The sequence below is a fragment of the Jaculus jaculus genome, chromosome 9 (genome assembly GCF_020740685.1).
Source record: "Jaculus jaculus isolate mJacJac1 chromosome 9, mJacJac1.mat.Y.cur, whole genome shotgun sequence".
Taxonomy (NCBI): domain Eukaryota; kingdom Metazoa; phylum Chordata; class Mammalia; order Rodentia; family Dipodidae; genus Jaculus; species Jaculus jaculus.
The window spans coordinates 37056872-37083474 of NC_059110.1; the positions used below are offsets into that span (position 1 = coordinate 37056872).

Below are 26603 nucleotides of genomic sequence, written 5' to 3' on the forward strand. Positions count from 1 at the left end.
AGTGCTTCATGCTCAGAGCTATGCAACCGTTCTGAGATCACCAGGAAGAGGAGGAAGAGCTGGAACTGTTTTTTATAAATTTGTATTCACAAAGCACTCACCATGATGGAGGTGATCAGGAGGAGGAAGCAAATACAGAAGAATATTATGTTTTCCCTAAAGAATACTATTCTCAGGTGCTGGAGGTGGGAAATAGAAATCAAAGGAAGATGCCTCACTTCACAGGATGGGACAGATTGTCCAATATCCCAAATCCTAAGAATCATTCTTCAAATCAAAATGCAACCTAAATGATCATTTCTCTGCTTATAGTTGCTTATGAAAGGGTTCTATACCAATCTGCTACTAATACTAAAGAAATAACAAGTGAAGTGCCTTTTTTCTCACAAAAAGCACACAAATGCCTGCATTCTCAGCTCTATAGACAGTGAAGTTTAGCTTTTTAATACAAGGAGACATGCTGATCAAAATAGCTTATTTGTGCATATGAAGAAATAAATAATATCATGTGATTCATGTTCTGCCAACTTATTAGCTTGCAGTTCCATTAGAACCATGCTTAGCTCTTTTGCTTTAACTAATCCATATGCATGCAATGAAAATATTTCATATTAAAGCCTCTTAATAAACAATGAATTATGTGATTAAGGCAAGATAAATACAAGTGAGCATAGTCTAACAGAAAAAAAAACAAAAAATGAGCTAGTCTTTGACCATGTACTTGGTTTGAGGCAAACTGATAAATATTTAATTGTCTAACCACAAAGAAGTTCACTTCTTTTAGTGTTGTTACCTCTGGCTGAGGACCAAGAGCTTCCATTCATAAGATAAAACGACTTTTTAAGGAGCTTGGCAGCAAGCCAAGCTCTACATGCATATTCATATCTGAAGACGTATGTTTTGTTAGCTAGATAGACATTTATAAGCAGCTTCACGTGGCTCATTTGTTGCTGTTTTATTCCTTCAAGAATAAAAGGCTTCCCCATTAAACCATAAGTAATCAATAATCAAAAGAATTGCTTATTTCAAGAATCCAGTAGGAAGTACAGAACAAAATAATATTTTTATTCTGAAATAGCACAGGCTGAAGACTCCCTCCCCACACATACACAACAACAAAACTCCTTATAACGTTAAATGCTAAAGAAGGTTTGTAAATAATCTCTTGAAACAAAGCTATTTAAGATAGTCTGGTTTATTTTACAGCTTTGGATATGGTTTTGTTCTAAAACTGGACACATTTTAAAAAAAAAATTAGAACACACTTAAAAACAATCTATTTGTCTTGTTCTGAATGTCTGTGGCCATCCTCCATCAAAACTCGTTCAGTGAAACCTGATCCCCAAAGTGACAATAGTGGGTCGTAGAGCTTTAGAGATGTGATTGGTCTGGCAATGTACTTTCTTCTTTCCACTGTGCCAGGCTGCAGCCCAGGATGGCTTCAGTGACTCAGAAGATAGGAACATCTCACCTGACCCAGAATTACTCCTTCCCATTTGACAGCTCTGCATCACTCTGTCTTCACCCTTCACATATTTGTTTTTATAAATTTTGAGAATAAATGTTGTACATTTATGTTTGTTACTACAAAGGATAGTCTTAGAACACTGAAAAACAGAAAGCCCTTGTTAAGCCACTTTAAAAATACTTAACTTAAAGCCGGGCATGGTGGCTCACTCCTTTAATCCCAGTAGTTGGGAGGCAGAGGTAGGAGGATCGCCGTGAGTTCAAGGCCACCCTGAGACTACATAGTGAATTCCAGGTCAGCCTGAGCTAGAGTGAGACCCTACCTCAAACAAAAAAAAAAAAAAGAAAAGAAAAGAAACTTTACTTAACATAAAAACAAGCATCCAATGAAATATTGTGGAACTAGAGAAGCTAGTTTCAAACATAACTCTAACCTCCTCTTCTAGACAGTCATTGCCATGAACTCCCCGTGTCCATCCATCCTCACCATTGTCACCCTTGGCTTTCCTTTTCTTAAGTACTTTATTTATTTGTTCCGCAAGTAGACAGAGACAGGGAGGCAGAGAGAGAATGAGCATGCCAGAGCCTTCAGCTGCTGCAAACAAACTCCGGAGTCATATGCCCCTTTGTGCATCTGGCCTCACGTGGGTACTAGGGGATCATTGAACATGGGTTGTTAGGCTTCACAGACAAGTGACTTAACCACTGAGCATTTTTTTGACCCTAGTCTTTGTTTTCTTGGTGACAATCATCTGCTGTTCTAGCAGTAGATACATGTGTGTGATTCATGTTCTCTGTGTGTGTGTGTGTGTGTGTGTGTGTGTGAGAGAGAGAGAGAGAGAGAGAGAGAGAGAGAGAGAGAGAGAGAGTTTGTCCTTCCTGTATTTCATTTAACTATGAAGAATGTTTTTTTTTCAATATCCTATTAATTTGAAGTGAACCTAAATAGACTTGTTTAAATTAACAATTTTAGCCTGAAGAAATTTCTGAGTTTTATAAATTAAATGCTTCAGTTTTAATTTATTTCTCTCAAGTCTGATGAAATTTAATCTCCATCCAGCATAGAAAATACAAGTGAATAACTGAATTTCCCAAGTCATATAATTTCAAAAACTTTAAAACTGATCATTTTAATATGTATATTTAATATTTAGTAATTTAGCCTACCTTCTAAGAACACACAAGCATCCCAATACTTGGCTATTCAATTACCCAGGGAATGCTTATACAGGATCAGGCTTTTTCCCCTGCTGACAGAAGTACCCACGCTATCAGTGGTTCAAGTCCTGTACTGTTTTAGCAGGCGTTGTCCAATACAAATAACTAAAATTCCTTTAGTAAACCATTCCTGGCCATTATTCCTTTACTTCTTAATTATGATTATAACTAAAACCACATAAGATAGAGGAAATAAAATATATCTACCAGCATCACATATTCCTAGCCTGTGTGTTCTTTTGGGTTCAATAAGTTCATTTTGTTAACACACAGTGGCCATTTTTTCTCTATTACATTTGCCAGTTCATGGCTGTCCCTACCCCCAAATCACTTCACTCCTGCATCCACAATGTACTCTCTAAAAAGCCTAGGACTTCAGGTGCCAATTATAAGATGGGCTGCTTGGTAGCATTGTCCCAAATAAGACTATACACTTAGTGAAATAAAAACAACTGGTGACTTGGGCCCACAGACTATTTACCCTGGGATCCGGATTCTTCTTTAAAAGTCCAAACAGTGATATAGTTTGTGGTTCATGTTGGTAACACATGTGAAACAAGAGGGTGAAATAAAATGGATGTGAATATGAAAATGAGCATTCAGCTTTATGTTCTCTCCTGCTAAGCTAGTTTCCATCATAGTGAGGACAGACCTATTAAGGGCATTAATTTACATTTTTTTTTTGCAGAAGGAAGGACAGCATAGGTGGTAGTCTGCTTTTTGTCATTACTACAAGCCTGGGCAGAGCTCATCAGGAGCAAAAATTCTATAGGGATGTATATTCACAGTTGTAGGCTCAACCTATCACTCTGTAGCTACCACAAAGAAGTTAGCAAGCCACACCCCAGGCCAGTGGTGTTCCCAGTTGTTTTCCTTTAAGGTAAAGAAGGTTTTCCCACAAAGTATTCAGAAAAATTCACACATAAAGAACTCATGTGTGGTCTGAAGTGTTACATCCTCTTTTTACCCGAAATGAAGGCAACTTCTGAGAATTAGAGGTGGTGTGAGTAGCAATTATATCAGAATTGTAACATGAAAGCCAGCACTGTTCTGGGCAAATGCAGGTATGTAGTCATACCATGCATAAATTATTTAACTGATCTTGATTGTTTGGGCTGTACTCTTGTTTCACTCAAACCCAAGCACTCAAATCCTCATCACACATAGAAATAATACAGGTATGATTATGTATAATTATATTAATGTATTATAGTATTGACAACCACAGCTGCATAGCCATGACTGTGGGCTATTACTAATCATTTCTTTACCCCATTCACTTATTTGTCAATTAAAGTTAATAGCCCCTTATGACAAAGTCTTGTGATGTATAATTATATAATTGCTTGTGTTTAACATATAATTATGAATGTACTATGCATTGACCATTGTTAAAATGATTTTATTTCTATACACAGACATAATCTTGGTCTTTCAAGGTACACCAGAGGTCATCATTTTGCTACATAAGGTTGTTAAAATCCTAAACTCATCAGACAGCAAGAATTATCCTCTTGTCTATTCTCATCAGAGAACTTTTGAAGATTTCCAAATTCTTTACCTAGCCCAATTTATCATTTAAAAATTGTGTGGGTTGAAATTATTGTGACAGTTTTCTGTCACATATTGCACAGATCACATCTTATTCAGTCTTTAGCAAACAGCTGTGGAGTAGATGGGAAAGCTGACTAGTTGAAAGCATACCAGGTCATCCCTGAAACTCAAGAATTAGACTTGTAATGTTCAGGCCAGCATTTTTGTTTTTAAATTTTGTTTATTTTTATTTATTTACCTGAAAGTGACAGGCAGAGAGAGAAAGAAGCAAATATATAGAGAGACAGAATGGGTGCGCCAGGGCCTCCAGCCACTGCAAACAAATTCCAGATGTATGTGCCACCCTTGTGCATCTGGCTAACATGGGTCCCTGGGGAATAGGGCCTCAAACTGGGTCCTTGGGCTTCACAGGCAAGCATTTAACCACTAAGCCATCTCCCCAGCCCGAGGCCAGCATTCTTATCTTTAAGCTAAATTTTCCTCTTCACTGTGACAATCATATATATATGTGTGTGTGTGTGTGTGTGTGTGTGTGTATACATATATATGCATATATACATATATATAATATAATATTATATATATGATATATAATATTATATATATACATATTATATATATATATAGCAGACTACTATCACTATTTTCATCAAAGCCTTGGAATATGATATGCTACAGAATCTATTGGAGAAAAATGAACTCGAATACACTTACCTTAGAACCAGAAAATGTCATTAAACTCAAGGACCTGGTTTGAACAATAACTAATAAAGTCATGTCCATGTTAATCCTTTAAGCAATGATTCTTGCCCTTAAAAAGCTCATGCACGAGCCGGGCGTGGTGGCGCATGCCTTTAATCCCAGCACTCAGGAGGCAGAGGTAAGAGGATTGCCATGAGTTCAAGGCCACCCTGAGATGACAGAGTTAATTCCAGGTCAGCCTGGACCAGAGTGAGACCCTACCTCGAAAAAACAAAAAAAAAGCTCATGCACAGAGACAAAAGCATTGTTAGTGTACTTGTAGTTCTAAATAGCAGTAACAAAAAAAAAAAACTCATGTGGATTTTCTAAATAAACAACTACTACACAAAATTAATGGCATTCAAATCTAAAGAGAATAGGTACTCATTAGAGCAGGACAGGAGAAAGGAGATGAAATCTAGTCCCTCTGTGCATCCAATTTGATTTTACTTTAGAACTGTGACTTTTACATCAAGTAAAAATAAATACCCATGAATGGGCTGGAGAGATTGCTTAGTAGTTATGGTGCTTGCCCCTGAAGCCTAAGGACCTAAGAACCAGGTACAATACCCCAGTACCCACATAAGCCAAATGCACAAGATGGTACATACATATGGAGTTAATTTGCAGTGGCTAAAGGCTTTGGTGTGCCCATTCTCTCCCTCTCTCTCCCTCCCTCTCTCTCTCTCTCTCTCTCTCTTTCTCTCATAAATAAACAAATAAATAACCAGCTATGCTCAGAGTTACAGGCTTAACTACACAAGCATGTTTTTTCTAACAACTATTTTAATGGATAATCTGTACCTGACTCCTACAATACTTTACAATATGACATTAGGCAGGAAAAGTAATTTTGGTAACTGTTGTAGATCACACTGCTGACATTATTCTTTTAGTACCACATATAAACAGTGACTGATAGAGCAAATAAGTTTTTAAGACTCAAAACTCTGAGTGAATGAGAAAAGGCACACAAATATAGAGCTTAGAAAGTTCAACATAAGCCCTGCAATACTCACAAAAATATATTAGGATGAAAGCACAATGCACTTTGTGAAAAATGTGCATTTCTCTAGTGGCCCACTGAGAACCTAGAAACTTTCAATATGATGACAGTGACTGCCGCTGCTGGCTTAGCCTGTGGCCTTTTGTCCTATGATATCCTTATGAGTGCTCTGTAGTGAAATGACTCTAAGACTTAAGAGAGGAAATATGTTGGGCTGGAGAGATGGCTTAGTGGATAAGCACTTGCCTGTGGAGCCTAAAGACCCCAGTTCGAGGCTCGATTCCCCAGGACCCACGTTAGCCAGATGCACAAGGGGACGCATGCATCTGGATTTCATTTGCAGTGGCTGGAGGCCCTGGGGCACCCATTCTCTCTCTCTCTCTCTCTCTCTATTTGCCTTTCTCTCTCTGTCTGTCACTCTCAAATAAATAAATAAATAAAAATAAAGCAAAAAAATTAAAAAGACAGGGAATATGCAAGCCCATCCTACAGTATCCTAATACATACTAGAAGGCATGGAAATGATGAAAGGATTAAAAGGGCTACAAAAACTAAGACACCAAGTTGAGATCAGTCCCCCCAACCAAGGTCTCTTTTAGCACTGAAGAATAATAGTTATGATGAACTGAAACATATCACATACATAAAAATGCATGAGTTCACACAGAAACAAAAGCTAAAATGGTTACTATTAAAGGACCCCTATAATTCAGCCCTTTCCCTTTTCCCCAAAGCTGGGAAATAAAATGAAAATATCGGGCCGGGAGTGGTGGCGCACATCTTTAATCCTAGCACTCAGGAGGCAGAGGTAGGAGAATCACCATGAGTTTGAGGCCACCCTGAGAGTACATAGTGAATTCCAAGTCAGCCTGGACTAGAGTGAAACCCTACTTCAAAAAAATAAAATAAAATAAAACTATGAAGCATAAAATGAAAGTATCATGTATCTGATGTGCTTTCCTTTGAGGAACTCTATGTGGTGGTAAACAATTAAGTGTCAAAAGATTTTATTTGCATAAATATTCCAGTGAATTCATAAGAAAAGGAATGATAATCAATGACAATTTAATGATGTGAAATAATTATTGTTCATTTTAGTATGAAATTGTATGGGTTATATCATTTTAAAGAATCATTTTCTTTTAGATATGTACACTAAAATTTACAGATTACAGATTATATGAGTTGGCCTGAAAAGAACCCAGTTGGAAAAGAAGAAAGTCAGTAGAAGTACAGATGAATAAACTAAGTGCTGAATGATAACTATGATAAAATTTACTTGAAGGCTCATTCATAGGACAGCTCCATTTTTCATGTTTTAAACATTGAAAGATAAATGGATCCTTAATTGGGCTCTAAACTGAATTTTTGTTTGGTTTCATTGTGTTTTTGTTTGCCAACATTTTTATATTTCTGAATTCTAGAGGTATAAAAATTTCTTATTAAAGGAGAATCAATCATGTTCCCTCCAAATCTTCCAGTGTTTTCACCTCTATTTTTGCCTCACTTTCCAGTGAGATGTCTACTCCTATCCCAACATCAAAAGACTAGAATTTTGCCATGAGCACTGAATAGCTTAAAATTTCATGGTGGTTTGAAGTGTTCGAGCTGGCAACAGGACTGTTAACCTTGACTAATGCGTATTTTATAACAGCATTCTTCAAAAGAGCCTGGGAAGCTATTGGTTCCTTCCAGGTCTTCACAGACAACCATCTGACCCATTTTTCTTCAGAGACCCATTCCACACTTTAAGACCACGCACATCATGGACATAAAACTGAAAGAAAAGAGCCAGCGTATGAAAGGAGTTTGTAAAAGGCTGGACTTACAAGACACTGCGTTATGAGCTGTATCAAAGGAATGAAAACCAATACAGTCTTTGAACGTAAAACAAAAATCGGGTAAGTTAGATTTAACAATTGACTGAGTAAAAGTTCTTTACAGATAAGAAGAAAGTGGCAATTTTTAGTAAACTACACAATAATTATGAATTCTTATGTTCTATCCTTATTGGATGCATTCAATTGACTTCTCAGAGATATGTAGATAGTTTGTGCTGTTCTTTAATGCAACAGACACAGTGGACATCCCCAAGAAATACTAAAGAATGGGGTAAAATCTAACTAAATTGATGGCCATCTGAGGATTCTGAAGATTAAACTATGGGGAAATCCAGGTGGAAATCAGTAAAATTGGCATGAAATCTCTCCATTCCCACTACAAAAAAAATTACTTAAATTCTCATCTCAACTTTACTTTTCCCATAGAAAAAGATCTGCATGAATGAGAAACTATTCATTCAGTCTTGAAGAACTTATAAAACAGGTTTTTTATTCTTCATATAAAATTGAAAAATATTATATTTAACAGGGAAAATAAGAGGTCTGGAGTAAAAGAGAGTACAGTAAGGGTGCTCCCACCTGGATGCTTGTCTCCAAGGGCCTTCCTACTTCAGTGCATATGAATAGGTCACTCAAGAAAAGTTAAGTTTTTGGGCTGGAGAGATGGCTTAGCAGTTAAGCGCTTGCCTGTGAAGCCAAAGGACCCAGTTCAAGGCTCGGTTCCCCAGGTCCCACGTTAGCCAGATGCACAAGGGGGCGCACGTGTCTGGAGTTCGTTTGCAGAGGCTGGAAGCCCTGGCGCGCCCATTCTCTCTCTCTCTCCCTCTATCTGTCTTTCTCTGTGTGTCTGTCACTCTCAAATATATAAATAATAAAAAAAGAAAAGTTAAGTTTTTAAATATCTGTCATGAATAAGGGGGTCTTAATCACATGAGGTTCACATAGTGACTTTAGCCCAGCAAGAAGATGAACAGGTCCTGGGAGAAAAATATATCACAATTTAGAGGAAAATTTTGCAGTAGTTCTGAATTGTTACCAGTATCACAGCAGGAAATAAAATAAAAGGATGTGGTCTTTGAAGCACATTTAGGGCATGGGAACGGTAAATAATTGAAGGATAAGAACAGAAAGGCTAGAAAATCCCACTCTACAAAGACAGGCATTGTGTACATGTGCTTGCCATGTTTACTAATCGTTTGCTTTATATACTCTACTACAAATCAATAGTGAACATAGGCCAGTGTTTAGTATGGTGTGATTGGCTAGATTTTGAGTTTCATATAGGAACATCCTATCAGTGGTGCATGGCCCTTTTCCATCTTCTCCATCCTCCTCTACAACTCTTCAGACTCAGCAAAGGGGAGGTTAACGACACCATCTCCTATGCCTCTACAATGTTCCCATTTCCTCACAACTATGAGCACTCACTCTTATTCTCTGGGAAAACATAAACTTGCTACCAATTCAGTCTGAAATATGTAAAAGGTTAATGGGGGAAAGCTCTATTTCATTATTTTTTTTATTAATTAGTTTTATACTCAGTGGATACAGTCAATTTGGTGCCATTGTTAGGATTTCATTATTAATCAAACTAATAAGGACTAGAGAGATGGCTTAGAGGTTAATGTGCTTGCCTGTGAAGCCTAAAGACCCATGTTCGACTCTCCAGATCCCACTTAACCCAGATGCACAAAGGTGAGGCAAGTGCAAGGTTGTACATGCCCACTAGGTGATGCAAGCATCTGGAGTTCCATTTCAGTGGTTGAGGCCCCGGCATGCCAATCCCCCCCCCCCCCGTCTGTATCTCTAAAAAAGAAAAAGTTTAGGGGCTGGAAAGTTTGCTTAGTGATTAGGGCACTTTCCTGCAATGCCAAAGGACCTCAATTTTATTCCCCAGAACTCACATAACCCAGATGCATAAGGTGACACATGCATCTGGAGTTCGTTTGCAGTGGCTGGAGGCCCTGGCATGCCCATTATCTCTCTCCTCCCCACAGCAATGGTTTCACACCACCTGAGAAGGAAGCCTGTGGAGCAGAAACCCCTCCCCGTTCTCTCTCACTCTCTATCTCTCTCTGCCTCTTTTTCTCAAATGAATAAATAAATAATTTTATTAAAAGTTTAAAAAAGGTAAACAAGTCCAGCAACAATACACCATTTTCATTGATAAAACTGACAGAATTTACTGTGCATGGCATCTACCTTTTCGCATATATAACTAAAATTATATTTTGTAGATTCAAACATAATGGCATAACTTTGAAATAATTTTGCAAAATAAGTTTAAAAAGATGTAAAATCATTCTAAAACTGAAAAAAAACAAATACTACATAAATTCACAGCACCTTGACTATTGATGTATAAATTATATGCTGCAATACTTTTATGGGAAAGAAAAATGACCACTCTAAGGTGGTATTTTTTTCTGAGAAGCAAAGATGGAATGGGAGTTAGGGCAGATAAGAGTTCGTGGCATTTTTTTTTTTTTTGCTGTTTGTTTATTTGTTCTTGTCTTTTACTTAGTGAGAAAAAGAAAATATATAGAATGTGAGGATATATCTTACTTTTTTATGTATATTTTGGTCTTCACAGAAAGTAAAGAAGGAAGACAGAGCTGCCACCCATAAAGAGCAGTGTTATAATGGAGCCACACAAGGAAACTTGATGACTTTGACAGAATGTTGCTCATCTTATGCTAGAGAAACAGACTATGAGAGTGGAGTGGTTGAATGTATGGCTTACTTTGGCACCACTGTAACCAAATACCTGCAGAAACAACTGAAAGTGAAGAATTACTGCTTTTGGTTCAGGACTTCAGGAATCATAGTCCATTGCAGCAGGAAGAGCATTTTACATCAAGGTAGCCAGCAAACAGAGACAAAGGTACAGGAAAGGTACAGGAACAAGATACCTACAAGGGACCACCCACAATGGTCTATGTTCTCTAGCCTCCAAAGGTTTTCAAATTTTCAGCAAACATTTTCTCCCATTCTGTGGGTAATCAATGGCTTTGCTTATTGTATGCTTGTCTGTAAAGAAACTCTTCAGCTTCATGTGATTCCATTGGTTGAGTGACTATTTAAGATCATGAGCTAATGGAGTTTTGTTCAGGAAGTCTTTTTCCATTCCTATATCAGGGAAAGTTCTTCCTATATTTTCTTCCAATAGTAGCTGAGTTTCTGGTCTTATTTTGAGGTGTTTGATCCACTTGGACTTGAGTGCTGTGCATGGGGAGATGTGTGGATCAAGTTTCAATTTCCTGCATATGGTTATCCAGTTTGTCCAGCACCATTTGTTGAAGGTGCTGTCTTTTTTCCAGCCTGTGTTGTTAGGGCCTTTGTCAAATATCAAGTAGCTATAGTTGCTTGACCCAAAGTCTTGGTCCTCAAGTCTATTTCCTTAGTCTATACTCCTGTTTTTATGCTAGTACCATGCTGTTTTTATTACTATGGCTTTGTAATATAGCTTTAGATCAGGTATGGTGATGCCTCCAGAGGTATTTCTTTTGCTGAGGATATGTTTGGATATCTGAGGCCTTCTGCCTTTCCAAATGCAATTTGAGATCATTTTTTCTATCTCTGTGAAGAACAGTGTTGGTATTTTAATTGGGATTGCATTAAATCTATATATTGCCTTTGGTAGAATTGCCATCTTCACAATGTTAATTTTGCCTATCCAAGAGCATGGGAGGTCTTTCCACTTTCTCAAGTCCTCCTCAATTTCTGTTTTGAGTGTTTTTATGTTTTCATTGCATAGATCTTTCACTTCCTTGGTTAATGTTATTCCAAGGTATTTTGTTGTTGTTGCTATTGAAAATGGGACCATGTCCCTATTTCTTTCTCTGTATCTTTGTCATTTGCAAGTAGAAAGGCTACTGATTTTTGTGCATTGATTTTGTATCCTGCTACTTTGCTATAGGAGTTAATCATCTTCAAGAGTTTTGGGATGGAGTCTCTCGGGTCTCTTATGTATATAATCATGTCATCAGCAAATACAGCTAACTTAACTTCTTCCTCTCCAAATTGTATCCCTTTTATTTCTTTTCCCTGTCTTATTGCTTGAGCTAGGGCTTCCGGTAATATATTGAAGAGCAGAGGTGAGAGTGGACAACCCTGCCTTGTTCCTGATCTCAATGGGAATTCCTCCAGTCTTTCTCCATTTAGTATTATTTGGGCCTTAGGATCTTTGTATATTACCTTTATTATGTTAAGATATGAACTAACCATGCCAATTCTCTCCAATGTTTTTATCATGAAGTGATGTTGTGTTTTGTCAAAGGCTTTTTCTGCATCTATCAACATAATCATGTGGTTTTTGTGTTTAACCTTGTTTATGTGGTGTATTCCATTGAGAGATTTCCATATATTGAGCAACCCCTGTGTTTCTGGGATGAATCCCACTTGATCAAGGTGGATAATGCTTTTGATGTGTTGTTGAATTCATTTTCCAAGGACTTTGTTCAGGATCTTTGTGTCTAAGTTCATCATGGAAATAGGCCAGTAGTTTTCTTTTCTTTTGGCATCTCTGCCTGGTTTTGGAATAAGGGTGATACTAGCTTCAATTTTTTTCTGAAAATCACACCACCAGCTGAAGACCAAGATTTCCAATCATGAGCCTATGGGCGTCATTATGTTCAAACTACAAAGTACCTAATGATGAGTAACAATGGCAAGCAACCAAGAGAGGAGAGGGAAGTGATGAACTTAGAGCCAACAGCAGCTTTCCCTGTTGAATGTAGACAGAATATATTTACAAAGAAGAACCAGCCAGGAAGAACTGTGAGGAACTGGAAGTCATTTTTACTGTCTTAGGTTGAAAGGGTAGAAGGGTGGGAGAAACATGTGAGTTGAGGCTTGGGGAGCAGGAAAGAGTGAGATCCTAAAGTGGAGCACTTCCAATTCTTAAGAGGTTGAACTTTGCTCAGGGACTGGGAACCAAACTAGGACTTTTAATTAGGGTTAACAATCTATACCAGATGCCACTAGAAAGATTCCTGAAGCAGGAACATAGCACTTGAATCTCATGGCAGACTAGTTGAGAAGTGATTACTTGGAGGAGAGACAGTAGGACAAAGGACAGGTATTCAGAAGGTATTTAGGATGCTCACATTATAAGACTCACTATATGCAACTATACAAAAAGCAGAAGATGCCTTCTAGCTTCCTCACTTAGGCATCTGGACAATGAGATTGAACTTCACCAGGTATAGAAATATGGAAGAGTCTGCTCACTGGATTTGGGGAAAGTGACAATTACAATTTAAACTTGGAAGAATATATACAGATATATGTTAAGGCTGTCCAAATGTTTTCAGAATAACTGGGGGCAAGAAAAATGCATTTGCCTAAATGATTGGTGTTTTGGTCTATGTTCATTTCATTAATAAATCAAAAGATATTTTAAGAGATACACACTAACATGAAATCTGTTCTGTTGTTGAAAATAGTACTTAAGAATCAAGAAAAGAAATGAAATGTGCACTGTAGTTTTCTAAAACAGATACAGTTACTGAGTAGATGTGGAGAGAATAATCGAATAACAATTGTGGTATCTCAGCTGGTAGAAATATTTTTATATACAAGTCTTATTATCTCTCTGGCACCATGGAAAAATAAGCTTATTTATTTATAGATGTGAAATTCCTTTAGCAGATATGTGGACAGCTCAATAAACATCATTTCCTAAACCTAACCTAATATGACCCTTTAGTCCATGAGAACTGCTAGACAAAAAATAAAATAAAAGAATGAGATTTCTGTCACACACAGAAAATTAAATCACAAAGAGAGTCTCGTGCTTCCTACCCTCTGTGTATGTTGCATGCATACTGCACAAAAGAGATTCTCTTGCCTTCCTGTCTGCCTTCTGTGAATATTACATGCATAGTGCACAAAATTTCACTCTCCTTATTCCACTAACAAAATCCAATATGAAAATCTTAAAATTGGTGGACTTCCATAAACAGGCTGTTTAAATTCATGGTGTGTTGTCAAGACAAAAGCTAAACAGTGTGCCAAAGTGATAAATTTATAAGACAACAAGCAAAATATTTAAAACACAAATCCCATGTCAGTGCGTGTGATACTGTTATAGAAGGGTAATATAACCATGTCTCTTTTTGCATTGTTCTAATATTGGATATTGGAAAATATTGTTGATATCAAAACACAGTATTTCCACAAGTATATCAGTTACTTTCTCATTGCCAGGGAAAAATACCTGACAAAAATTAGCTTAAGGCAGGAAGCATTTATTTCACTTACAGTTCCAGGTTACAGTTCACTATGGTAGAGAAGGCAGGGCAGCAGGAGCCTGAGGCAGCTGGTCACATTCAGTTTGCAGTGAGAAAGCATAGAGTGATGAATGATGCTGCTCAGCTAGCTCTCTGGCTTAAACATGATGATAAAAGTTATATGTCATGCCTAAGAAAAGCAGTTAATTGACCCAGAGTGCGTTCTCTCCCTCCCTCCCTCCCTCCCTCCCTCCCTACCCCCCCTCTCTCTCTCCCTCTCCCTCCCTCCCTCCCTCTTTGCTTCAATCATGACTACTAGCAACAATAAAAAGGTGACTTTTCTTCTCTGTTAGTTATGTCAATGACTGTGGTTATCAGAGAGCCCTGTTAACAATAACAATAATGCATATGTATTGTGAATGGTTAAAAAATTCTTCTCTGTAGCCATTAGCATTTTGGGCTGCTTATTCTTGGGGCATAACTTAGTTTATCCTGAGTAATGACTTCTTCCATTAGTATCCGTGTCCAGATTCCAAAGTATTTTAAACATGATAAGCGATTTTGACAAGAATTTTACACATTGATCATTTAAACATGAAAAAAATACTCTATGAAATTATTCAAACAAATTAGTATTATGATTAAAAGATCTGCTTTCAAGTCTTTATAGCTTTTCCAGATTTCATCTGAACATGTTTGTGATAGTACAATCTTCTCTCCTGGTTTTCATAAATATGTATTTGACAGGGAGAGGGAGAAAGAGAGAGAGAGAGAGACAGAGAATGGGCGCGCCAGGTCCTCCAGCCACTGCAAACAAACTCCAGACACATGCGCCCCCTTCTGCATCTGGCTAACGTGGGTCCTGGAGGATAGAACCTGGGTCTTTTGGCTTTGCAGGCAAATGCCTTAACTGCTAAGCCATTCCCTCTAGCCCCCTCTCCTGATATTCAATTACAATCCCTTGCCTGCAAATTGCAGGGGTACTGGACATCAGATGTGCTACAGCAAAGCATCATAAGATGGGTTGTCCTTGCAAGAGGCAAGTTAATGTACGCTTTGAATGGGTTCACCTCTCCCAACATCCTTGCTCTTCAAGAACCCTTTTAAACATTTTCTTAACACTTACCCCCTCCAGTATCCACTTTCTGTCATTCTATCTTGACTTTCATGCACTTCCTCTTGGCAGATAAAACAGGCCACCACTTTCTTTTTGTGACATTACATCAAAGGAAATTCAAATGATTCTATTTTGTTTCTTAACCTAATTTTCAACATATAAAATACCTTGATGTTTTCTAACTACGTGTAGTAACCAGCCTCTAAATATCCTGATATTAGTTCAAATGGGGGCATTGGAAATGAGGTAGTGTGTGTGTAGACATAATCAATGCAAATGAGTACTTTTTTGAGACCATCTCATGGTGGACAACATTTCTGAGAATGGCACCTGAACTGTACTCTGGCCTCCACACACATAACACATTTTTGAGACAGGGTCTCAATAGTGATGCTTGCATCCCTCTTTGCATTGGCTTATGTGGTGGCCTGGCAGTACTTACACAAGGCCTTCATAATGGGAGGAAAAGATGATGACATAAAAATAAAAGAGACTAGGGGCTGGAGAGACGGCTTAAGCAGTTAAGGCGCTTACCTGGAAAGCCTAAGGACCCAGGTTCAATTCCCCAGCACCCACATAAGCCAGATGCACAAGGTGGCATATGAATCTGGAATTCATTTGCAGTACCTGGAGGCTCTGGTGCACCCATTCTCTCTCTCTCTCTCTCTCTGCCTCTTCCTCTCTCAAATAAATGAATAAAATATTAAAAAAAAAAGAGAGAGAGACTAATTGGGGGGAAGGTATATAATGGAGGATGAATTTCTGAGGGGGGAATTGGAAAGTAGAGAGGAAATTATCATGGTTTATTTCTATAATTATGAAAGCTATCAAGAAAAACATTTAAAAAGTAAACCCTGGGCCAAAGGCTTTTCAAGTAACCACTGAGCCACCCCAGCCCTAACCGTGTAATCATAAAAGCCCCTGAAACATTGCATGACTCAACTCCTCCCTCCACCATTTGTAGCCTTTCATCCCACTGCTGCAGCCACAAGGATACCCTAAGACCTCCAAGGGCTCTGTGCTCTCTCTAGTGAGTGTCAGGTGTACCCTTTCAACCATCGACCCTCCTGACTTGCCCACTTAACTCCTGGCAGTCCTCCAAATGTCACTTTTTCAGATATTTGTCCCCTGACTACCCATAAGTGACAACGTTTTATTATACGCTAGCAAGAACTCTGTGATCTTCTCTCCCATAAAATTATACTGATATTATCTGGGTTATTTGTTTAAAGTATATGTTACCCATAGACTTCAGGGTCCTCTAGAGAAGAGACCAGTCGACCTGTGCCTGTTTGGTACCTGTGCTTAGGCATAGAGATGGTGGTAACCAAACCATTGTTGATAAAATTGAATTCTTGGGGCTGGAGAGATGGCTTGATGGGTAAGGCACTTGCCTGCAAAGCCTAAGGACCCATGTTCTACTCTCCAGATCCCACAGAGACCTTGTGCTTAAGTGGAAAGCACTCTTTTTGTTTGTTTGTTCGTTTTGTTTTTCAAGGTAGTGTCTCACTCTAGCTCAAGCTAACCTAGAATTCACTGTGTAGTCTTAGGGTAGCCTTGAACTCGTGGTGATCGTGCTGGGACTAAAGGCTGACCTAAATCCTCAGCCATTTATTTTTTATTTTTAAGCAGCATTAAGAGGAGAGGCTAGATGCTAGTCAGGTAGCCATGTGAGTTCTTTCTATTCAGAGGTCTGCCTAGAGGAAAAGCTAGAAAAGGTATTTATTTCGCATAGAAACAAGAATAATATAATACAAGCAACTACAAAGGTCAGGAGATAGTCAAGTTTTAACTTCTACTGGGTAGCACATAGTGGTCTTGCTCATAGTTATTTTATGTGGAGCCCCATTTTGGATGCAGAAAGTAATCTTGTCCCTGTCTTCACATACAGTCATAACACGTCTGTATTTGGAAGTGTGCATATTCTGCATTTGGGAAATATTTTGTATCACAAACATGAACTTAAGCCTCACACAATTTCTTTGGATTTATTTAAAACAAACTGGCAGAGACATGAAGGTCCCAAGTCACCACGCTTATGAATGTCAACAATATTCACATTGTGTGCTCTTCATTAATGAAATACAGTTTTGATATGATCTGAAGGATAGAAGAATTTTTTTTTTCTGTTTTCTTTCTTCTCTTAAAGAGAAAAACATGCATGCTGAGCACACTCCCAGTTGAAATTCTCCCTTACTTGCCCAGGACTTGGTCTGCCCCAGTGTTCCAGCTTTCTCAATTCTACAAGCTTGTCAGAGCAGTATCACCTTCCCATGGGACCCAAGGAGCATTTTTCTTTGTACAGGAGGAAAAATCACAGCCATTATTTCACACTCTAGCGCCTTTGAGATCTGAGCCCCAACCTTCACCTGCCTCTTATTCACCTGAACACCAATACCTAGCAGGCACCAGAAGTAAAAAATTAAATCAACTGAGAATCCTTGTTTCCTCCGAAAACACGTCCTTCTGTTTGTCTTGTAACTAGTCAGAAATCTGAGTGTCATGTCTAATGCCTTCTTCCACCTTAAACTCTACATGTAATTGGCTACAAGTTCTACTGAGCCAAACCGTCCAAACAGTAAAACACGCTGTGTGCCCATGTATGCCATCCATCCCACTGCAACCATTCCATTCAGTGGCTTCAATAGATTCCTAGGGAGCTTCCTTTCGCTGGCCCCTCCCCCTCCCACTGCTGCCCCTCCCACATCACAGAGAGCTCCCTGACGTCCTAATACAGCTTGAAACACTGCTCATTCTCAGCTGCTGATTGTGCAGCTGACCTGACCTCTCCCACCCTTTGCCTTTCATCCTTGCTTTCTCCTCCTCCATTATTCTTCCTGCACTCTACACACCCCAAGCATTCCGAAGTCACTGCTTGCAGTGACTGGAAATATGCAGTATCCCCTTGCTCATCTAGGGTTATCCTCATAATCTGGAATGTTAAATTATTTGCCTGGAATTTCATACACCATCCACCCATCCTCCAAATCCACTCCAAAGGCTGCTAGTCTGAACTTCTACTTATCCTTAAATTTTCAAGTTAATTCTTTTTTTTTCTCCAGAGACTGTCCCATAACATTTCTCAGGTTCAGTTTTAATTCTAACATGTTCTTAAAGCATCTTATCTTATGTACTATTGTGCTTGGGTCACTGAAAGCTCTTTACCTTTATTTTAAAAGTTGATTCTCATCAGATCATGTCCTCTAAGACAGACACAATGCCTATTTGACGGATTTTCATCCTCAAAGTTAATAAAAGAAAAGATTCATAAGGGAATTAGTGGATCCACAGGCTCATTTCTAATTGATATATTCTGCAAATACTACTTTAAAAATCAATGCTCATCTAGGACACCACAGATCAGACTTGCCAAGGTACTTATACTATTAGCAGAAGAATATGAATTAGTACTCCAGGAAATACATTAATGTGGAGTGTCTAAAAACTGCCTATGAAAATTTCTATTCCATCATGATATGACTGAGTACATATTTAATAAAAAAAATAGTTTTTTTACCTTGCATCCTATTATTTTCACATAGATTCCAGAATATGGGACCACCTGATCATGTAGGTTTTGCTGCTGTGTCTATTGGTATGCTAACAGATAGCCTGGCATGTTGGAGTATTTAAGTCTGATAGCTTGTCCACCTATAGTGTTTCAGAGAAGCTGCAGGTGTCTTGATGGAAAGTGAATGCTAGAAAATAAAAGCAAGAGTGGGGGCGGGGGGGAAGCCTGAGAAGATGACTCAGCAGGTAAATACAATTGCTTGTAAAGCCTGGCAGCCTTGGTTCAGTTACCAAGCCACTCACATAAAGCTGGACACAAAAAGTGACACAAGTGTCTGATGTTCAATTGCAGCATCAAGAGGCATTGGTGTGCATGCACACATACACACACATAAACAGAGAGAGAGAGAGAGAGAGAGAGAAAGAGAGAATTTTTAAAGAAAATACCAGCAGTGTTCTGTGACTTCAAGCAAGTCATTTTACACATTGCAAGGTTATTTTTTGTACCCATGATGACTACTTCGACAGCTAAGCCTGTATTTGACAAAGCAGAGAGAAGGTTACCTGGTTAACTGAGTATAAATGGAGTACCTACAATTACACAAAGGCCAGCTGAGATACTGTGCTGGTGTCTGACTACTTCCTTCTCAATTAGGCTAGCCATTATGTGATAAATTTAGGACTGTTAAATGGTACTTTAGATTGGTGTTAATGTGTAAAGCTTAAAAAGTCATTGAGAGAGCTGGAGAAATTGCTCAGTGGTTAAGATGTTTGCCTGAAAAGCTGAAGAACCCAGGCTTGATTCCCCAGAACCCACATAAGCCAGATGCACAAGGTGGCACATGCATCTGGAATTCATTTGCAGCGGCTGGAGGCCCTGGCCCGCCCATTCTCAGTCTCTCTCTCTCTCTCTCTCTCTCTCTCTGAAAATAAATAAAAATATTTTTAAATAAAATCCATTAAGGAAAATGGATTTATTTGAAATATGTGTTGGTATTTGTGCTAGAAGGTAATGTCCAGGATCCCTGTGGTCAAAACACTGATGTGCTACAGCATTGTCACCAAAAACAGAAACTCCACTCATTTCCAAGGTGGCAATTTGTGGCATGTAGCCTTAAATATTTATTTATGGGCACAGGAAAGCAATGGGTTGGTCCCATAGTCATATGTTCCTTGGTGTCTCTGACATTAAATTTCAGATCTTCTGGCCATTCCAAACCCCTTCAGGAGACTGAACTTCTACCTTTCTTCACTCATGTCCTTTCTCCACTCCTTAATCCTCAAATTCCCACTCAAAAAAAGAAAAAGAAAAAAAAAACTAAGTAAATTCTCATAATGAATAGTCACTAAGTACAATTAAACTGCATTTTAAATCATCCATCTCAATAAGAACATAGTTAAAAGAAATATTTTTAGAAATGCCAAAACATACTTATAGTCTCAATTTAATCACCAGTAGAGTTTTTGAAAGTATTCTGAACAAAATAATATCTGAACTAAAAAGAACAATATATTTTAAACAAAGCTTCTTCTTTCTAAGTAACTTCCTCATCCCTTTTGATCTGAGGATTGTAGAGTCATCTTGGCAAAAGAGAAACTATTATGTGTCAAACTCCATTGCCATCAGTGTCCTTCTCTTCACGTCGCTGACTGTGAGCAAAACTAAGGACAGGAGAACAGTGCAGTGAAGGCACCAGTCTCTCCAGTGACATCTGCTTTTCTCAAATCATTAGCCCTTGTGGTGGTTTGGATAGAATAGATGGCCCCCAATATATTCAGTTTTTTATTTTTTTGTACTTTGCCACCTGGCTGGAGGCAGTGTCACTTAAGGTATGGTGGTGTATTTCAGATTTCAATCTAAAGATATGCAAAGTGTGCCTAGCAGGAGTTCCTGAAGTGTGCTACACAGTGTGGCTTTTGGCTTTTTTGTCTTGTGCTTCTCTCTCTCTCTCTCTCTCTGCTTGGGCCTGTGAAGGAAGGCCAGCTTCTTCTGCCATTATGGAACTTCCCCTGGATCTGTAAGCTTCAATAAATATCCCTTCCTCCATAACTGTGCCTGGTCTGGAAGTTCATCTCAGTGAAACTGAATCTGTCTGCTACAGCCCCCAAGCCAAAACTGGTAAGAAGTCTGGAGCACATTAGCACAGCTTTGATTTAGGATCACATCATGGAAAAAATAATTTCAGCTTATAAGGTGAAATTTGTTTAGATGCAGTCTTAGAAACCTCTGCTTATTTACCACTGCAATATAAGAACGTGCTAGGAACTGCTTTTGAATTAATAAGTTGACTAACTTGTATTTTTTTCTGTGTATTTTCAACTCACGCATGTTATTCAGTTGAATTTCGGTATCTCAAGAATGAAAGAATCTTCACACTAAATAAAAACACCAATACTGTAACTAAGATGAGGTCAATATTTTTCAAAGGATATTAAAGAAACCTTTATGAGAGAGAAAAAGAGAGGGGGTCATCACTTGATTATGAAATCACTTTATTAATTATTAATAATGTTTTCCTATGTAATGTGTTTTATGGGTCTATGACACATCTGTATACCATCCTTTCCAATATCTCTCACCCTACAATTCAACATAAAGGTTTTTCTTTCAATAATTAGGCGAAATACATGCTCGTCAGCACTTAATGTGAATAGGCATTTATTTTAAGGCCACACACAGACACACACAGAGAAAGAGAGACAGAGAGAGGCATCTCCTTCCTTCATCTTAAACCTAGCTCTGTCAATTATCCCTAGAACATAGTCAGCAATGCCTCCGAACATCTCTCATTGAAAGCATAAAACTTTTCCTAAGTGAAATAAGGTGAAAAATGACATACAATGAATAGTCACACTTCATGATTTAAATGTTATTTCATATGAATTAGTGCCTTTCCACTCATAGGCAGGAAGACTCAGGCATTATAATCTATAAACAGCACGTGGGAACTAGAGGATTAGAACAGTAAGTAACTCAAATGAAAGCATTTATACAGAGAGGACAATGCCAGGATTTAATGTCAGATCTTTCTGATTCAAAATCTAGTTCTGTTAATTAACAAGCTGTCCAATTTAAAGTCACAATAAGCATACATTAACATATATTTCCCATTAGGTCAGTCTGCTTTCTCACAGGCAACATTATACTACCTACTGCATACCTTGTCAGCATAGAAAGTTCTACTGGTGCCTCAGCTGGGCATGAGCATTCACATGTGAGCTGTAGCAAGGGTTGGCTTCCAATCTCTTGCAGATGTATTATTCCAGAGGCTGGCCTCTATAAGTGACAATCTCCTCACACTGGGACATCAGTGGACTTATGTTATTTATCCACCCTTCTAGCCTTTGGTTACAGCACATACTTGGCTAATATGTGTTATAAAACCCTGGTGTCCTGCTCCCTCTGTGATGCAATTTCCTCTCCAGACCACAGGTCAATGTAGCAGGCGGAGGCTCACCTTCTCCTAGCATCACCCTTTGCCTGCTTTCTAGTACCCTTCCTATTTCCCGCGCATTCTCAACTCCTGAGACCCTCCCTCTGCCAGTCACTTACACTGAAACTCCTGCTTTGTTACTCTCTGCCTGAAGCATCCTTCAGTCTGTCTTCTCTCATCTCTGTCCTGTCTAATTCCAACATGAGCCCCTCACAAGCACCACCTTTCCACATGCTCTCTGTGATTACTCACCTGTCAAGGATTCTACCTCTCCTCCATACTCACACATCTCCTTTATGCTTATGCTTTCTATGTTAGTATTTTATTATTTTCTACAAAATACCGAGTTCTTATTTCTAGCTATATTGAAAGTATCTATCTGCTTTTGTGAGAGCAGTTCTCTTAATTTACTTTTACCTATGACAACAGTAAGCCCATGAAAACTGCTAATCTTTGCATGTTAAAATGATGTGATGAATTTTAAAAGATCGGTATAGGTAAATTATAACTCTGCCAACAGCATGATTTGAAATGCTGTCACTATGAAGGAGATTGAGAATGTTTCTTTCAGTATTTACTGTCTGAGGTGCCAGGCATAGGAGGGGAGGGAGATGAGCTGGCTCCTCTTAGTAGTCAAAGCTATGGGCACACATCCTTCTGAGAGAAATGACAGACTGGCACAGAGCAGGAAAAGAGGATACCACATGCCAGACATAATAAAGGATAGCTTTGGCTCCCTTTCCTATCTTCCCACATGGCCACCAATAAAACTAGTCCTGGCTGGTAAATCTGGCTGCACAAGACATGAAAAAAAAAGGCTACCACCCCCTACTAGTGACACATTTTGCTATTAATGTTCATACTTGTAAGTTATTCCTATTGTACATTACAACTTATTTCCCTAGAAGATAGTGAAGAAGGTAAGGCAATAGTGATGGTCAATTTAATGATGGTCATTGTATCACAAAGTTCAAACATACTTTAAAGAAAATCTTCCTTACAAGCTAATCAAAACAAATAATCACAATAGGTTAGAACATCATTTCCAACAACTAATTTTTTTGTATTATAATGTTGATTGATTTGTGGTAGGTCAAGTTGTTTTTTAAAAGCTTGTTTAAGAACTTTCTACATTTATTTTAAAATATGCTTATATTCATTGACTCTTTGGGCTTAACTCAATTTCAGTTATAAAAACACAGGCAAGTCATCTGCTTACCTACAGGGTTTGGGAAAATCAAATGCAGCTGACAAAACCTCTTACAGACTCTTACCATCAATAGGTCATACTGTATAAATAAAACTGTTAAAAGTGACAAAGTGTTTGAAGAGTCTTCACATTTCAATTTCTGCTTATATGATTTTTGGAATTATATTTTATTTTTGGCATTTTCCAATACTATTTACTTTTCTTGATTCTTAGTCCTCCTCCTACCCACCTTTCCCTCTTCCCCTCAATTTTCCTCCCACCTGTATTGTTCCATCTCTGCCACATGTTTCTTTTTTCACTTCCCCCTTCTTTCAGTTCATCTCTTTATAATCACTTTTGGTTACAGTTTTATCCATATTTCCCTCCCTAATGGACATACTTCTACTATTACAAGATAAGACCCACATAGCTGAGAGGATGTGTGGTTTTGGTCTTTCTAGTTTAAGTCACTTCAGTCAATATGGTTCTTTCCAGACCCATCCACTTTCCAGGAAGTTTCATTATTTCATATTCTGTGCTGCTGAGTAGAACTCCATTGTGTATATGTACCATATTTTCATTATTCACTCACCTGTTACAGGTGACCTAAGCCATTTCTAATTCTTAGTTAAGATATGGATGCAAAGATATATGGATGTACAAGAATCCCTGTCATACAGTGTGGATCCTTGGGGTACATGTCCAAGAGTGGTATGGCTGGGTCCTATGGGAGTCTGTTTCTAACTTTTTCAGTCACCTCCATACTGATTTTCATATTTATACTAGCATATTTATGCAGCAGTGGATCACAGTTCCTCTTTCCCCACATCTCTGCCATCATTTGATGTCTGTTTTCTTGATAACATATGCTTTCCATTATGGCTACTAATTTCTTATTAAGCAAAAATAGAAATTAGAGTAGGTTGTAGCATAAAATCACCAAAGTAGACCTCCCTTCAGAAATGGTTGGCAAGATTAAAAAAAAGAAAGAAAGAAAGAAAACACTTGTGGCTAAAATTAGTCTTAGGGGTCAGAAATTTTACAATTTCTAATTCCAGGTCAGCCTAGACTAGAGCAAAACCCTACCTCAAAAAAAAAAATAAATAAATAAACTTTGTCATTCATAAACATAACAATGGTAGCAGTATATAGATTATAACAGATTTCTTTACAGTTTTCCTGGGGGATGAATGTTCTTTTAACCCCCTATTCATTACATAAAGTTATTTTACTTTTGTCCTTGGCCACAAGGCCCTCAAAAATGAAAACCTAATGAGAAGGGAAATTTGTTCTTTCCTGTGTGTTCATTGTGTAGAACAATGCTTGTTATGTAGTAGGTCATAAACATACTCTGAATGAATGAAGCAATAAGTAAATAAATGAATAAATTAACTGAATGCAACTCAGATCCCAATATTCCTCAGAAGAGACTGCTATCATAAGCCATTGTTATTGCAAAAACTTCAATCCGGTCACTGTAAAGACCTCATAGGACAGAACCAGTGAAGCTTATTCACTAGACTGGAAGGACAGCCCTTCATTATTTGTTGCATCATATAAATATTCCTTGTATTGATTGAATTAAAACATTTTAATTTGTAGAAAGAAAACATAAATTTATAACAAGAATATTGAAAGGCTGATGAGAGAAGTGGCAAGCCACATATAAATTCAAATTCTTCAATATAACAGTAGACTTCTCAAAAAAAGTCTAAAGGAAAAAAAGTTCAGGGAATGATATATTTCCAGCTCTCAAATACAGTATCTGCCAACCCAGATTACTGTTTTATATCCAGCAGAGCTATCTCTCCCAACTGAAAGAGGAATAAGAGCCCTTCATGATGCACACAAAGAAAATGAATTCATGACTATTAAATTAACACTATAGAAGATGTAGGAAGAAATATTACATACTAAACAAGAAGATCAATGCATCCAAGAGGTGACAGGAAAATGTAAACTACAATAGTACAACAAATAAGCAAATGAGGATTTGAAGAACATAAATCATTACAAAATGACAAGAGTTAACATACTATCAATAACTCCATAAGGTGCTTGCCTGCAAAGCCAAAGGACCCAGGTTTGACTCCACAGAACCTATGTATGCCAGATGCATAAGGAAGTGCATGTATGTGGAGTTCATTTGTAGTGGCTGGAGATCCTGGTGTGTCCATTCCCCCTCTCTCGCTCTGTCTCTTTCTCTCTCTCTCTCTCTCTCTCTCATCTTTCAAAGTAAAATTAAATGAAATATTTTTTTAAATAATAACAATAACTCTGAATACTAATGGTCATAATTCTCTAGCCAAAAGACATGGACTAGCAGTTGGATTAAACAGTAGGATCCATCTATTTGTTGTCTGTGTAAAACATACCTCACTAATAAAGATAAACCTAGCTAATTGAAGAGGTAGAGATAAAGGCATCCCAAGCAAGTAAAATTAGAAAGCAATCAAGTGTGGTAACACTAATATCTGATAAGTAGATTTCAAACTAAAATTAGTCTGAAGAAACAAAGAAAATCATCTGATAATGGTTAAAGGAATACTCCTTCAATACTATGGATATATGCACCAAACATCTTGCACATCCAATTTCAAACAACAATTACTGGATATAAATTGATATAGTAGTTTGAATGTATGTCCCCCACACACTTAGTTGTTTTAGCTTGTAACTTGGGTCTCCAGCTACCTGGCTAGAGACATAGTCCTTAGGAGGCATATCCTGGGGTCCAGCTCTAAGGTATATTTGGGGGAAATCTGATTACCAGCCAAAAGGTATGCAGAGCACTCAGCTCTGGCTGGGTCCCTGCTGCTTGCTGCTTTTGGTATGCATTGGCAGTTAATGGTTTCTCTCTGGGTGTATGGAAGCAGCTTCCTCTGCTACTGATGGAACTTCCCTTTGGATCTGTGAACTTGAAATAAACCTCCTCCTCCCATAAACTGTGCCTGACTTGGATGTTCATCTCAGCAACATGGAACTGACTATATCAACATCCAATTTCATAAAAGTACTACTTAATGTAAATTGACCTCAACACAATAATAGCAGATGACTTTAATGCCTGACTTTCATCAAAAGACAGTTCATCCAGACTCCCACTACTCCAACCCATAAATATAAGAAACCTAATACTTAAATGACATTATAGATCCAATGACCTTAACAGATATCTATAGAATACTTAACCCAAACATTGAAGAATATAAATTTTCAGCAGCCCATGGAACTTTCTCTGAAATGGGCCATATTTTATATATGAAGGAATTTTTTTTCTCAATTTTTATTAA

General features: G+C 38.0%; 1 protein-coding gene across 2 annotated transcripts in view; it reads right to left on the reverse strand.

Annotated features, from left to right (window-relative positions):
• Lama2 (laminin subunit alpha 2) overlaps positions 1 to 26603 on the reverse strand; it is a 640019-nt gene that overhangs the window by 537852 nt on the left and 75564 nt on the right. The window lies entirely within an intron of this gene.